Below are 13517 nucleotides of genomic sequence, written 5' to 3' on the forward strand. Positions count from 1 at the left end.
ACACACACACACACACACATACACACACACATACACACACACACACACAATAATAATAAAACAGATGAAAACACTGACTTTCCCAAGCAAATAAAGCCGAGCACAATTCAACTCACCAGACAAGTCACAGAGCAGCAGCACAGTGGTGGACCGCATGCTGAGAGTACATAAACTCTGGGTTAAACACTTGCATCAAAACAATGAATAAGGAGAGCTGGAGAGATGGATCAGCAGTTAAGAGCCCTTGCTGCTCTAATAATAAAACAGATGAAAACACTGACTTTCCCAAGCAAATAAAGCCGAGCACAATTCAACTCACCAGACAAGTCACAGAGCAGCAGCACAGTGGTGGACCGCATGCTGAGAGTACATAAACTCTGGGTTAAACACTTGCATCAAAACAATGAATAAGGAGAGCTGGAGAGATGGATCAGCAGTTAAGAGCCCTTGCTGCTCTTACAGAAGACCCACATTCAGTTCCCAGAACCTACAAGGTGGCTCACAACCATCTGTAACTTCAGTTGCCAGGTATACACATATGCAGGCAAAACACTCATACGCACAAAAGATAAAAATTTTAAAAACTAAAAAACAAAAAATAAAAACCAACCTGATAATAAGTAATGATATATGGCTTATATAAGTGGCTACTATAACTGATCAGAAAACAGTTTATGCATAACCACTATGTGTATTAACGCAAATCTTTGCTGAGTATTATGTGCCAAATATTTTTTCATTTATTTTTTATTTTATGCACGAGTGTTTTGCCTGCATGTGAGTACACACACCTATGTCATGCAATGCCCAGAAGAAGCTGTTGGATTCCCTGGAATTGGAGTTAAGAACAGTTGTTAGCTGCCATGTGGTGCTGAGAACCAAACCTAGTCTTCTGCAAGAGCAGCCAATGCTCTTAACTACCTCTCCAGCCTCCCAAGTATTAAGATTAATTTTATTTTTAATCATGTGTCTATGTGTATGGGTATGTACACATAAGTGCAGATCACTGAGTCAGCACTCCAGTCCCATGTGTCAAGCACTTAAGACATAGTCCCATCAGAAAGAAATAGTAATTCTGCCGGGCGTGGTAGCGCATGCCTTTAATCCCAGCACTCTGAGGCAGAGGCAGGCGGATCTCTGTGAGTTCAAGGCCAGCCTTGTCTACATAGTGAGTTCCAGGACAGCTGGGGCTACAGGAAGACCCTGTCTCAAAAAGACCAAAAATAAATAAAAAGAGAGAGACAACTACTCAAGAGCACACTGACAAACTAGGCGTCGCTGCACACATCCTTTATCCTAACACTTGGGAGGGTGGGGAAGGAAGATCACAAATTTAAAGCCAGCCTGGGCTACAAATCTTGTCTTTCACAAAAGGGGGAAAAGGGCCAGGGATCTGGCGGGGGTGGAGCTCAAGTATAGATTGGTGGTAAAACATTTGCTCAACATGGTCAAAGTTTTAGATTTTTTTAAATTTTATTTTTATTTTATGTGTATGAGTGTATTGCCTGCATGTATGTGAGTGCACCCGTGTCATGCAATGCCTTGGAGGTCAGAAGAGGGCTTCGGATTCCCCTGGAACGGGAGTTAAGGATGGTTCATAGCCACCACGTGGGTGCTGGGAACTGAACCCGGTCCTCTGCAAGAGCAGTCAGTGCTCTTAACCACTAAGCCAGTTGAGCCCAAGCACCACACAAAAAAATTTTTAAACAGCAATTTGGTTGGACTAGAAGCAGACAAAATGTCAACATTTCAGAAGAAAAGTGGCAGAGATGTTCAGAAGTTGAGAAGGGATGACTCCAAGTTGTCCTCTGACCTCCACAAGTGAGCTGTGTGACCTGAGTGTCCACACACATGCATACACAAGATAAATGTGTAAAAAAAAAAAGTACTGCATAAATCATACAACATAGTAATACACTATCACAGACAAGGAAGGAGGTAAACAATGCAATTCTAAGAGAAGGTATTTGAAGGACTTTTGAGCAGAGGAAGGATATTTTCAAAGCAATGATTCAAAAGTCATTATAGGCTACAATGTACAGAACTAACTGTACAGCTAAAGATGTAGTTCAGTAGTAAAGTGTTGCCACACATGCATGAGGACCTGGATTTATGATCAGGCATCAAAAGATAAATTTAAAATAAAAAGAAATCTATTCCTAGAATATTTTACTATTACAATGCACTGCCATGTTATTTGTGCAATAAAAAAACAAGCTGGAGAAATGGTTGAGTGTTCTGCTCTTTCAGAGAATTGGAGTTTGGCTCCCAGCACCCATATTGGATGGCTCACTGCAACCTGTAACTTCAGCTCTAGGGGATCTGAAGCACTCTTCTGGCTTCTGAGGAAAACTGCATACACATACAAGACAGACACATACACACACATTCACGCATAAATAAATCTTTTTTAAAAAAAAAACCACAGTACGGGGCATGGCAGCGGATACCTTTAATCCCAGCACTCTCAAGGCAGAGGCAGGCAGATCTTTGTGAGTTCAAGACTAGCCTAGTATAAAGTAGCTAGCTACTTTGTCTCAAGCTAGCTTTTTGTCTCAAAAAGGCCAACTCTCCCCTCAAAACACATGGTAACCAAATAGTGACTTGCAAAGGAAAAAAGAATAAAAGTAGACAGCTAATTCCACCCCCCCATACCAGCAATCATACCCAAGGCCCTGAGTATGCTAAGCAAGTATACTACCATTAAGCTACAACTCCCCTGTTGGATAGGCATGTAATCCAAATGATGAGCAATAGATGAATGTTTTCCTTCTCTAGTTTGCCCCTCCCCCACTGTCTGACTCTCCACAGGAGGGACAGAGGGAGACAGTCACCCCTCCCACCCAATCAATCAGCCTTAACTGCATGAGGGAGCAGGACTAAGGAGAGACATCCTGAGAAGCCAGAGGAGAGGAGGGTGCTTCACCACCTTGGGCCTGCAGGCCACAGATCTGAAAGGTTCAGCCAAATTGTAGAGGAAACAGCCCAAAGGTGTCTATACCTTTGTAAAGTAACTCCTTACTGACATATGCTGTTAGTAAACCCAATAAATATTATTCCAGAAATTGTAGTTTGGAGGAATAATTTCTCAGTTGTTCGTAAGGACAATGGGAGGAGAGGAAGTCGCAGCGGGCCTGGAAGCCCAATGCGCCTCTCAGCAGTGAATTCAATTTACACCCCCACATCCTCTTGATTCCAGGACAACTGACTTGTTTTTTGAGAAAGGTTGGCCTTGAACTCCTGATCTTCTTGTGTCCACCTCCCAAGTCTAAGAAATGTAGGGATTACAGGCACGCACCACGTACTCAGCCTCGATTATGACAGCAAAACTAGCAATATTTGCTCAATCTCATAAATACAGCACATCAAAAGTAAATCTCCTGGGCTTGAAATTGATAGATGGTTCAGCAGGTAAAGACAGTTGTCACTGAGCCTGACAATCAGAGTTGGATCTGCAGGATCCACATGACAGAAAGAGAACTCCTCGAGTTCTCCTCCTGACTGATCTCCACACTCAGAACATCTCTCCAAAAAAATTGTGATAAACTGGCCATGGTGGCATGTACCTATAATCCCAGGACTTGGGAGGCAGAGGTAGGTAGATCTCTGTGAGATTGGGGCCAACCTGGTTTACACAGCAAGTTCCAAGCCAGCTGGGGCTATAGGAAGATCCTGTCTCAAAAACAAACAAAAAAGTGCTTGCCTAGCATGCACAAACAATCCCTAACTGGACATGGGCTGGGCATGGTGGTCCATGCCTTTAATCCCAGCACTCTGGAGGCAGAGGCAGGTGGATCTCTGCAGTTCAAGGCCAGCCTGGTCTACATGGTAAGTTCCAAGGCTATCTGGAGCTACAAGGAGACCCTGTCTCAGAAGGGAAAAAAAAAACAAAACAAAACTGGACATGGGTGGGTTGAAGCAATGGTTTGTTTGGTGGTTAATAGCTCTTACTGCTTTTGCCAGGTGTGGTGGCACACGCTTTTAATCTCAGCACTCAGGAGGCAGAGGCAGGCAGATCTCTGTGAGTTCAAGGCCAGCCTGGTCTACACAGTGAGTTCCAGGCCAAGAGAAAAACAGCTCTTACTGCTCTTGCAGAGGACCTAGGTTCAGTCCCCTAGCACCCACGTAGCGGCTCACAACTGTTAGTGTGACTCAAGTTCTAGAAGATCCAACTGGTAGCAGGTATCTGTAATTCCAGCGCTCCTAAAGCAAGATGGGAGGCAGAGACAAGAGAATTCCCTGCAGCTCTTCTGGCCTCCAAGGTACCAGGTATTCACACATACATATATGCAGGCAAAACACTAATACACATAGAATAGAATCTTTTTGTTTTACCTTTAAAATTTTATTTATCTTATTTTTAATGTGTATGAGTGTACTCCCTGCATATGTGTAAGGGCACCTATGTTGTACAATGCCCACAGGTCAGAGGAAGACATGGGATCCCCTGAAACTGGAGTTACAGATGGTTGTTAGCCACCATGTGGGTGCTGGAAATCAAACCAGGGTCCTCTGAAAGAACAGTTGGTGCATTTAACCGCTGACCCATCTTTCTAAAAAAACCGAATACAAAGGCATATTCCTATAAACTGAGCATCTACTACAGCTACATGAGACCGTTTCAAAAAATAAAAAAAACAAGGGGACTAAGAAGATGGCTCAGCAGGTAATGCCTGTCACACATACCTAGTTACCCAAAATCCATCCCACCTAAAGTCAGAGAGAACCAACTCTACAAAGCTGTCCTCTGACATTTATACTCATGGCATGGCATGGCATGGCATGTGTGCTTACATCATGTACACACACCATAAAAAATGTATTTTAAAAATTTAAAAAAAAAAAAAAAAAAAGAGAGAAAGGAAAATGGCTGTGGGTAAAGCACTTGCCTCACAAGAGGACCCAAGTTTCAATTCCCAGAACTCACCTAAAGCCAACACAGTAGCAAGTGTCTGTAATCCCAATGCAAAGACAGGAATCCCCTGCAGCTCCAGGACCAGTTAGCCTGGCAAATGCAGAGTGAAAAGAGACGGCCTTAAAGAGTGAAAGGTGAGAACCAACACTCATATATCATCTGACCTCCCTAAGTGTGCCTGTGCACTCTCATGGGCACATATACACACCACACAAACATCTTTTAAAAACATAAAATGGAGCTGGAGAGATGGCTCAGTGGTTAAGAGCACTGAATACTTTTGCAGAGGACCCGGGTTTGATTCCCAGCACCCACATGGTGGCTACGAACTGTCCTTAACTCCAGTTCCGGGGGAATCGAAGCCCTCCTCTAACCTCCGCGGCATTGCACGACACTGGTGCACTCACATACATGCAGGCAATACACTCATACACATAAAATAAAAATAATACATAATATTTTTAAAAAAGCATAAAATGACTTCTATGTGTGTCCCTGCACACATGTATGCATATACAAACACCAAAGTAATGGATAAGGAAACCTAGACTTGGCAGTTAGGCTTTCCTGTTGAGAAGATGGACCAGGTTCAAATCCCAACATGCACAAGGTGGCTAACAACTATCCATAACTCCAGTCCCAGGGGATCCGACACCCTCTTCTGTCCTCTGCGGGTATTGCACGACACCAGTGCACAAACATGCATGCAAGTAATACACTCACACACATTGAAAAAAATTTAAAAGGGCCGGGCATGGTGGCACACACCTTTAATCCCAGTACTTCGGAGGCAGAGGCAGGTGGATCTTTGTGAGTTTGAGGCCAGCCTGGTCTACATAGTGGGTTTCAGGACAGCTGGGGCTACAAGGAGACCCTGTCTCAGAAGACAAAAAAAAAAATTTTAAATCAAGCAAACAAAACAATAAAGCATCAAAAACTGTGCCACATGCCTGTAATCCCAGCACTTGAGTGACTAAAGCAGAGACACTGCCAAGATGGGCTATCAGAGTGAGATCAGCCAGGGCTATGACCCTATCTCAAAGAAAAACCCCCTTCCCCATCCACCAAAAAATAAAAATAAAAAAACAAACCACCTTAGGAGCTATAAAACCAAAGTGACAAGCCTTCAAAGTATTACACAAGGGCTGGACAGATGGCTCTGCGGTTAAGAACACTTGCTCCTCTGGAGGACCTGAGTACAGTTCCCAACACCCATATTGGACAGCTCATAAGTGCCTATAATTCTAGCTCCAGGGTATCTGACAGGATGTCTTCTGGTCTCTGTGGGTACCCGCTTGCACACACATACAAACACATACATATAAATAAATTTTAAGCAGAAACCAAAATAATTATGCTAAAGGGGAAATGATGAGCACTTAATAAAGCTTAAAAATATTTAGATGGGCCAGGCGTGGTAGTACATGCCTTTAATCCCAGCACCACTTGGGAGGCAGAGGCAGGCAGATCTCTGTGAGTTCAAGACCACCCTGCTCTACATAGAGTTTGAGGTCAGCTGGAGCTACAGGGAGACCCTGACTGAAAAAGACCAAAAAAAAAAAAAAAAAAAAAAAAATATAATGGGGTAGGTGTAGCAGGACAGGCCTTTAAGCCCAGCACTTAGGAGGCAGAGGCAGGCAGATCTCTGTAAATTCAGGCCAACCTAGTCTGTGAGACCCTGTTCCCCCCCAAAAAAAAACAATTTTTTTTGTTTGTTTTAAATAGAAATATGGACATACAGGCCTATAACTCCCACACTCAGGGTGAGCTAAGGAGGTAAGGTCACCAATCCTAGCTCTACACCAGTGTGAGCTACATTACAGCAAGACTATCTGAAAGAACCAGGAAAAAAAGAAAAAAGGCAAAGAGTAAATGTGGGTGGTGCATACATGTAATCCCAGCACCTAGGAGGCAGAGGTAGGAAGATCATTGCAATTTGAGGTTAGCCTAGTCTATATAGCAAATTTCAGGCTAGTCAAAGCTATACAACAAGGCCTTGTCTCAAAAGACAAACAGGGCTGGAAAGCTGGCCGAGCACTGGCTACTCTTGCAGAGGACCTGGGTTCAGTTCCTAGTACCCACACTGCCACTAACAACCATCTGTAATTCCATGTACATGATATACTTAAACACATGCTGGTAAAACACTTATACACACAAAAAATAAAAATTTAAGACAAAATTGTTGAACATGGTAATGCATTCAGGAGGCAAAGGCAAGTAGATCACTGTGAGATCAAGGCCAGCCTGGTCTATATAGCAAGTTCCAGGCCAGCTGGGGCTACAGGGTGACTCTATCTCAAAAAAACCAAAAAATTTTAAAAAGACAAGATGTGGACCGACTGTGGACATGTTCAGTGGTTCAAAGTGCTTGCCGAATAAGCTTGACTCCCCAGAACCCACCAGGAACAACAGTGCCAGTAGATAATCCCATTGCTCCTACAAGATGGGAGGTGGAAACAGGAGAATCCCAGAAGCTTGAGGACCAACTAACCCAGCATATGCAATGGAAAAACAACAAAGAGACTATGTTAAACAAGGGGGAAGGTGAGGATCAACACTTGAAGGTTGTCTTCAGCAAGCACTGTGGGCCATGCACTGCACACCGGCCCATCCATATCCTCCCTCCCTCCCTCCCTCCTTCCCTCCCTCCCTTTCTCTCTCTCTCTCACTCACACACACACACACACACACACACACACGCACCCACATGCGTGCACACAAACACAATATAGATGGTGTCTTTCAAACTATGCTCCATCCTTCATTTATCAACACTTTTGGATTCTCATTTTAACAAGTATAATAATATTAACCAAGACATATCCTGGAAGTTAATTCAGTTTCCCAGAATGAAAGATGGAATGCTTTTTGTTTTTTGAGATAGGATTTCAATATGCAGACCAGGCTGGCCTTGAACTCATGATTCTCCTGCCTCAGTCTGTAATATATTTATCTGTATTATTATTACTATTACTATTGTGGGTGGTTGATGTATGTGGGCATGAATGCTCCAACACCATGTAAAGATCAGAGGACAACTTTGTATAGTCCATTTTCTCCTTCCTTTAAGTGGGATCCAGTGATCAAATCTGGATCCTAAGGCTTCCAACATCTGGCAACAAGCACCTTTACCCACTGAGCTGAGCCACCTCACTCACCAACCTTGAAAAGCCTTTAATTCTGCACTGTTTTGTCCTTCCAAAGGTTGTGTTTCCAAATCTTGACACAGAGTTTCAAATTAATTACTGCCTTCTCAAAGAATACTTTTCAATGAATGACTTGTTTTATTTGCTTGCTACATTCTTACAAATGTACAAAATCTACAAAAAAATAGTATTTAAAAGACAATATGTGAATTACAGAGCAACCAACACCAGTGGCCCATGCCTTGAAGGCAGAGGCAGAAGGATCTCTGTGAGGACAGTCTGGTTAACACAACATGTTCTAAGTCATCTAAGGCTATGGAGAGACCCTGTCTCAAAACAAAACAAAGCAAAAACGATATGCACGGCACAGAAGATTCTGAGACTATTTTGGGTCTGAAACATGCTTCTTAAAAACTGCCAGCTGGGGCTGGAGAATGGCTCAGCAGTTAAGAGCACTGACTGCTCTTGCAGAGGGCCCGGGTTCAATTCCCAGCACCTACATGGCAGCTACAAACCGTCCTTAACTCCAGTTCCAGGGAAATCCAAAGCCCTCTAACCTCCACGGCATTGCATGACACGGATATACTCACATATATGCAGGCAATACACTCATACACATAAAATAAAAAAATATTTAAAAAAATAGTAATTGCCAGCCATGGGTCACTGAGACCACTCAGTAGGTCAAGGCACTTGCCACCAAGTCTGATAACTTGCGCTCAATCCTCAGGACCCATAAGGTAAAAGGTGAGAACTGACTTCTGTAAACTGTCCACTGACCTCTACACAGAAGTAGGTGCATGCATACAAACAATTTTTTTAAAAAAACTAAGAACGACCATACTACTGGACATTCTATATGTAAAATTTTTAAATATTCATTGGGAGTTGAGCACAGAGTTTGCTGGCAAGACTACTTGCCTAGCAGTACATGTAAGCTCCCATGAAGCATAACCAGAACCACAAAAACCAAAAACCTCATTGGGATGTCCCTTCGAAACTTCCCAATAACAAGTTCAGTTTACTTGGGGTCATTTAAGAATTGCTTAGGGGTGCCAGGCGTGGTGGCGCATGCCTTTAATCCCAGCATTCGGGAGGCAGAGGCAGGCAGATCTCTCTGAGTTCAAGGCCAGCCTGGTCTACATAGTAAGTTCCAGGGAGACCCTCTCTCAAAAAGACAGAAAAAAAAAAAGTTTAGCAGTGAGTTGGAGGCACATACCTTTAATTTAATACCAGCACTTGGGAGTCAGAGGCAGGCAGATCTCTCTGGGTTCAAGGCCAGCCTGGGTTACCTAGTGACCTCTAGATCAACAGGGACTGCGGGTTTCAGCCCCCCCCCCCCCAGACAGGATCTCATGCAGCCTAGGCTGGCCTTAAGCTCCAGATCCTCCTGCCTGAGCCTCAGTGCTAGGATCACATACCTGAGCCAGGAGGCCCAGCTTTTCAGCTAACATTTTTGTATAAGTTTAAAGTTTTGTTTTTTTATTTAAAAAAAAAAAAAAAACATCAAGACAGAAGTGGTGGCACATACCTATAATTCCACTACTTGGGAGGCTAATGAAGGATTATAAGTTTAAGGCTAGCCTATGCTTCATGAGACCCTACCTCAAAAACAAAACAAAACAAAGCAAAACAAAAGGCTAAGAGGTGTAGCTCAGGGGCAGAATACTTGCCTAACATAAATAAGGCCTTCAGTCTAAGCCCTAGCACCACACATGCACACACACAACATACATATGTGTATCACAAAACGAAGCATTTCAAAAAGGCAGATACTGTTTTTGTTAACTCAAGAAGCATAATAGGGTGAGGTGCGGCGATGAATCTCCATGAATCCCTATAATCCAGAACTCTTGTAATCCCATCACTAGGAAGCTCCGGCAGGAGGATATTGAGTTTGAGGCTAGTCTGGACCACAAGGGCAATGCCCTGTCTCAAAACAAAACCAACTTCTGTGATTATAATCTTAGGGCCTTGAGATGGCTCAGCAGGTAAAAGTGCTTACTGCATAAACCTGAGAACCCAGATTCAATACGAATCAACTCCTGAAAGCAGTCCTGACTTCCACACAAGCTATAGAACATGAGCACCACACTCACACATGCATCATAAATACACACAATAGAAGTTTTTTAATTATTATAAACTTGGGTAAGATAAGGAAATACTTTGATATTAAGTCAGGAGTGCCAGGCATGATTAGTACATGCCTTTAATCTTAGTACCCAGGAGGCAGAGGCAGACAATCTCTGAGATCAAGGCCAGCCTGGTCTACTTAGTGAGGTCCAGGCCAGCCGAAGCTACAGGGAGACCCTGACTCAAAAAAAAAAAAAAGGTGAGGGTATTTCTGTTTCAGGCTTTTCCTGGTTTTGTTTTTTGCAACAGAGTGGCTGGTCTGGGCCTAGATTTGTAGACCAGGCGGTAACTAAAAAAAACTGCTGGGATCCTCAAGCCTCTGCCTCCCAAGTGCTGGGATTACAAGATAGTGCCATCACCACACCCAGCTAAAGGTCAGATTTTCCTTCCTAGTTTCTAGACTCACTTCCACTAAAGAGTTAGGACCCATACATACTAGGTGAAAAAACCAAGTCGACCTGTGCCATGCCCTCCCCCATAAAGAACCTTTATGTACACACTACCATTCAGATGAAAGCATAGCTTGCCACCCTAAACAACCAGCTATCATCATCCTGGTTTCTCTGAAGGCAGGATACCAACCTCTAGAGTCTGCAAACATTAACTGCTTACAGCATTCATCTCTATCACTCCCCCTCCACCTCTTTCATCCATTTATCCCTGCTTCTTTTCAAAGGGCACGTCCTGAGGGAAATGTTTAGGGTTTTTTCCAAAAAAGGCAATTTATTCACTCAAAAAATTGTTAAAAAATAAACTCCATGTAGTCACAGGGAATCGAATTGCAACAGAATAGGTAGGAAGACCTAAGTACTGTTACTCAGATTTTAAGGGAGGAAAAAATAGGGTTTTTTCACTAACGTCTTAAGAAATGGGACATCTGGGGCTGACACTCATTGGTACAGGGCCTGTCTAACGGGACGAGGACCTAGACTGGGTGCCCACAGAAGGGGGGTGTGACATTTAATAAGATGGCTTCAGGCGGGGAAAAGTTTACTTCACATAAAAGTTGACTTTACAAACAACTTTCAAGAGCATTTTTTTTTCAAACCTACAGAGCACCCTCCTCCTGCAGATCCTGCCTGTGCACAGGTGGGTAAAGCCTGGAGCCAGGGTGGCAAGGTCCTGTGATACAATGAGTGTGTTTGGCCTTAGGTAAGCCTCTCCCAGACCTGCACCGGCCTCGGGTCCTGCCAGGGCTCAACTCGCTGGGGGGAGGGGGGAGCAAGAACCGCCACTACTGACCGCACAGACCCGGAGCGCAGAGGGTGGGGGCCGAAGTGGAGCAAGTGCGAGCGCCGGGGCGCGCCGAGTGGAACAAAAACCTGTGGCAAGAAGTAACACGGAAGTGCTCGCTCTCGCCCGCCCCTCCCACCGCAGGCCACCCGAAAGCGGGGGGCTTGACAACGTGCTAGGGGGCGGAGAGGGGTCTGCGTTCCCGGGACCCCGAAAAGCGTTGGGAGCCGGCAGCAACTCCCAACCGAGGACCCAGGTAGGCCTCGGCCGATACCCACGGCCCCCAAACCGGGAGCCCCCAGAGAAAGGAACAGTTGAAGCACTCAAGCCTTCAGAGGACGCAGCCCGCGCGCGCGGAGGCCCGGGGACGCGAACCGCCGCCACTATCCTCCAGGCGTCCAGGCCCCGCCACCCCGGCTCCCCGCGCCTCTCTCATCCTCTAAGCGCAAAGGCCGGGCGAACCACCAAGACGCCGGCCGCGCTCCACGTCTTCGCACCGGCTTCCCCTCAGCAGCCGCAGGTCTAGGAAACGCTCCCAATGGCCCGGGGTCTACCTCCGGGCCGGCTGCCCCCACCTCCCGTACCGGCGTCCCGAGCCTGACACCGCCTGCCTCCGCTGGCCCGGGTCCCAGCCCACCTCACCTCAAGCGGCTCCGGCGACGCTGGACACAGGAAATTCCTGGGTCCTCGACTCCGGCTCTCCTCGACCCCCCTCTTCGGCTAACTCCGCTTGTTTCTCGACAAAATGGCGCCCGAGGTCGCGCGCTCACGTCGCGGCCTTTCCCCTCCCCATTCCCATTTCATCATTCGCTGCCCACCCGAGAAGGGCTGGTCAAGGCGCTAGCCAATGGCCGCCCGCCGCCCGAACTCCCGCCCAATCGCCGACAGGTGCCCGCGGATTTCAACCAATCACACACTAACACTCGCAGAAGTCAAGGAAGAAACCAGGTCCAACGACCAACCCGGACTCCTACTTGGCGGGGTTAGGCCAATGGCTGCTCAGCAGCCCCGAGGGACCTCCCAGGCGCCTGCGCAAGGGGTGCGGGCCAATGGGTAGACGCTGTGAACTTCGATTTGGGGCTCCTGGGCATCCCACCTGCACCCGGAGCTCTTCGACCAATGAGGACTAGCTGGTGACTGCCTCCGAGAAACAATACGAAAAGGGAGCCCGTGACGCCTTGCCATCCTGCCTACAGACTACTTTTAGAATGGTGCAGCCTTCCGCTACTTTCCATCGTCTTTCCAAATGTCACGGTCCAGAAGGATGCGCAGGTTCCAGGTGGAAACACTGCCCTCCCCTCGGATCTCTAGCAAGGAGCACCAGCCGTCGGAAAGCAAGCCAAGCGCGGGATAAAGTTGAGACTCTTTGCATCCTGGGATATGTAGTGGCCCGCCCCGCCTATTCCTGTCGCAAAAGCAACGGGATATCTTTCGTCAGTATCTGCGCCCTAGATGAGCAATGCATGTTGGGGAATGTAGTCTCCCAAGCGCCTACCTATACCTATAGCGCTCATATCAAAGGAAATTTCCAGTCTGTCTGTTAAAAAAGGGACGCATGGGGGCTGGAGAGATGGTTCAGCGGTTAAGAACACTGGTTGGTCTTGCAGAAGACCCGGGTTCGAATCTCAGCACCCACATGGCCGCTAACAACCGTCCAAAACTCCAGTCCCGGGGGATCCGACAGCGTCTTCCGACTTCCGGGGGCATTGCACCACACCGGTACACTTACCTACATGTAGGCAATACACATAAAATAGAACTTTTTTTTTTAAAAGGACCCTTGCAGAGAGGTAGCAACCGAAGTTCTGCTGCTCTTGGCAAACTTGAGGATGCCAGTGCTCTTGGCTCCTAGGATAGAAGACTATGTTTTCTGTAGTGTACTCTTGTAGGATTTTTGTTTTGTTATTGAGACGAGGTCGCATTCTGTAACATGGAACTCGCTGTGTAGCTCAGGCAGACCTTGAGTCTTCAGCTACTGCTGAGATGATAGACTTGACCTCTCACAACAGGACTATTTGGACTTGGGGGGGAGGTAGATTTATTTATTTTTATCTTGTGTGTGTCTTTGCCTGCATATATGTATG

The 13517-nt window shown here is 45.9% G+C and overlaps 1 protein-coding gene across 6 annotated transcripts in view; it reads right to left on the minus strand.

Moving 5' to 3' along the window:
- Cnot1 (CCR4-NOT transcription complex subunit 1) overlaps positions 1 to 12728 on the minus strand; it is an 87036-nt gene extending 74308 nt beyond the window's left edge. For 5 of the 6 annotated variants that reach the window (XM_008834241.3, XM_008834236.3, XM_008834237.3 and 2 more), the window contains exon 1: positions 12076 to 12213. The gene's annotated coding sequence lies outside the window, so the exon portion shown is untranslated. Of the gene's footprint in view, positions 1 to 12075; positions 12214 to 12529 lie in introns of those variants that run through there. The other variant, XM_029564085.1, reaches the window with a different exon arrangement.
- Positions 12729 to 13517: the final 789 nt, after the last annotated feature.

The sequence above is a fragment of the Nannospalax galili genome, unplaced genomic scaffold (genome assembly GCF_000622305.1).
Source record: "Nannospalax galili isolate Female #2095 unplaced genomic scaffold, S.galili_v1.0 scaffold716, whole genome shotgun sequence".
Lineage (NCBI taxonomy): Eukaryota > Metazoa > Chordata > Mammalia > Rodentia > Spalacidae > Nannospalax > Nannospalax galili.